This window comes from Gossypium arboreum, chromosome 1 (genome assembly GCF_025698485.1).
Source record: "Gossypium arboreum isolate Shixiya-1 chromosome 1, ASM2569848v2, whole genome shotgun sequence".
In the NCBI taxonomy this organism is placed as follows: Eukaryota; Viridiplantae; Streptophyta; class Magnoliopsida; order Malvales; family Malvaceae; genus Gossypium; species Gossypium arboreum.
This window is the reverse complement of record NC_069070.1, coordinates 42,455,691-42,458,714: the sequence shown is the minus strand read 5'-3', so window position 1 is coordinate 42,458,714 and position 3,024 is coordinate 42,455,691.

Below are 3,024 nucleotides of genomic sequence, written 5' to 3'. Positions count from 1 at the left end.
CGGACTCAACTCAACGAGTTCGGATGCTCAACCATCCTAGTGACATGTCACTTGTATCCTAATCTATTCCTAAGGTTCAAACGGGCTTTTTCCCTCGATCTCACATTTGCCGTCTTCCATGGAATATCGGAACCGATACTTGGTAGCAATTCATATTTATCAAGTAGTAAACATGATTTGCATATTACTCAACAATAACCACAAAGCATAATATTTCACGATTAAAAATCAGCATATCATATAATTAACATCAATAACTTAAAAATAACAATTATGCTACATTATTTACACATGAACTTACCTTGGTACCAAAATATAAAGATTTTGCAATTTAGTCCACAATCTTTTCTTTTCCTCGATCACGACTTGAATCTCGTTTTTCTTGATCTATAATACCAAATTAATCTTATTTAATACATACATTCATCAAAACAACATTTAATACGAACTTTGGAAAAATTACACTTTTGCCCCTAAACTTTTGCATAATTACACTTTTGCCCCTAGGCTCGGGAATTAAACTTTATTCCTTATTCTTATGTTTTATAACATGCTGATCACTTTTCCCTTCTATGGCAACATCAAATTCTCTCTCTAACATATACTTGTGACTATTAGGTATTTTTGTCGATTAAGCCCTTTTACTCGTTTTCACTCAAAATCGAGTAGCACAAGTTGTCTAACATAATTTAAAACCTCATATTCTATCATAAAACATCAAAATACAAAAATTTCACCTATGGGTATTTTTCCAAATATAAACCGTAGGTTGAATTATTGCTAACATAAGCTTAATCGAGCTATCGGGATTCCAAAAACGTAAAGAACATTAAAAACGGGGCTTGGAATCACTTACTATAGAGCTTGGAAGCTTGAAACAAACCCTAGCTATGGAGAACCCTTGAAATTTCGGCCTAATGAAGAAGATGGACAAAATTGGCTTTTAATTTTGTTTTAATTCATTTTAATAACTAAATGACCAAAATACCCTTACTACTAAACTTTCCAAAAATTCCTTCCATGTCCTAATTTTGTCCATGAACTTAAAATTGGTCAAATTGCTATATAAGACCTCCTCATTAATATTCCAAAACAATTTCATACTAAAAACTTCTAGAATGCAAGTTTTACAACTTATTCGATTTAGTCCCTACTTTCAATTTAAGCACTTTAGGCATAGAATTTCATCACGAAATTTTCACACAATCATGAAATCATATCATAAACATCAAAATCATTGTAAAATAATTATTTCTATCTCAGATTTGTGGTCACGAAACCACTATTCTGATTAAGCCCTAATTCAGGATATTACAACCCTCCCCCCCTTTTAAGGATTTTCGTCCTCGAAAATCTTACCGGTAAACAGGTGTGGATATTGGTTTCTCATAGTTTCTTCAAGTTCCCATGTAGTCTCTTCTACCCCATGCTTTTGCCACAACACTTTCACAAGTGCAACACTTTTATTTCTTAGTTGTTTGACTTCTCGAGCTAAAATCTTAATCGGTTCTTCTTCATAAGTCATATCCGGTCGCAGTTCAATTTCTGTCGGTGAAATTATATGTGAAGGATCCGAACGATACCAGCATAACATAGATACGTGAAACACATCATGAATCTTCTCTAATTCGGGTGGTAACGCTAGCCGATATGCTACCGATCCAACTTTTTCAATTATTTCATACGGTCTAATAAAACGCGGACTTAACTTGCCCTTTTGTCCAAATCTAAGGACTTTCTTCCATGGAGACACTTTCAAAAATACCTTATCACCAACTTGAAACTCCATTTCCTTTCGTTTCAAATCCGCATAAGATTTCTGTCTATCTGAAGCAGCTTTCAAACAATCTCGAATCACTTTCACCTTTTCTTCGGTTTCTTTTATTAAATCAACTCCATAAATCTGATTTCCTTGAGTTCAGTCCAATACAATGGCGTCCGACATTTACGACCATATAATGCTTCATAAGGCTCCATCTTCAAACTTGTCTGATAACTATTATTATAAGCAAATTCTACCAATGGTAAGTACCTTTCCCAACTATCTTGAAATTCCAATACGCAACATCTGAGCATGTCTTCAAGAATCTGAATTACTCTCTCGATTGTCCATCGGTTTGTGGATGAAAGGCGGTCTTGAAATTTAACTTTGTACCTAATGCTTCTTGCAACTTTTGCCAAAACCGTGAGGTAAACCTCGGATCTCTATCCGAAATGATTGACAAAGGTATCCCATGAAGTCTAACAATCTCTGGATATACAATTCAGCCAACTTATTAAGAGAATAATCATGCGTCTTGGAATAAAATGAGCCGATTTAGTCGGTTTGTCAACTATTGCCCGGATGGCATTTTTCTTCCCTAGAGTTAACGGCAACCCCGATATAAAATCCATAGTAATCCTATCCCATTTCCATTCAGAACCATAATAGGTGAAGTAATCCGAAGGTACCGGTGTTCAAATTTTCAGTTGTTGACAAACTAAGCACTTTGATACAAACTCGAAATATCTCTTTTCATTCCACTCCACCAAGACATTTTCTTTAAGTCATTATACATCTTCGTCTCGCCGGATGAACCGCTAAACAACTATTATGTGCTTCATGAAAAATCTTTTGAATCAACTCATCATTTTTCAGTACACAGATCCGATTTTTAAACATCAAACAACCATCAGAACCGATTCTGAAATCTGATCCCGTATTAGCTTCACACTGTTTTCTTTTGGCCAGCAAATCTTGATCATTTTTTTTGAGCTTCAGAAATCTCTTGTAAAAACATCGGTCTTGCTCTTAACTCTGCTTGAATCGAACCGTCATCTGAAATTTTCAACTGAGTGTTCATAACTCTCAAAGCAAACAACAACTTTCTGCTTAAAGCATCGACAACCACATTCGCATTTCTCGGATGATAATCAATAACAAGCTCGTAATCTTTCAATAACTCTAACCATCTTCGCTGTCTCAAATTCAAGTCTTTTTGTGACATCAAGTATTTAAGACTTTTGTGATCGGTATATACTCGG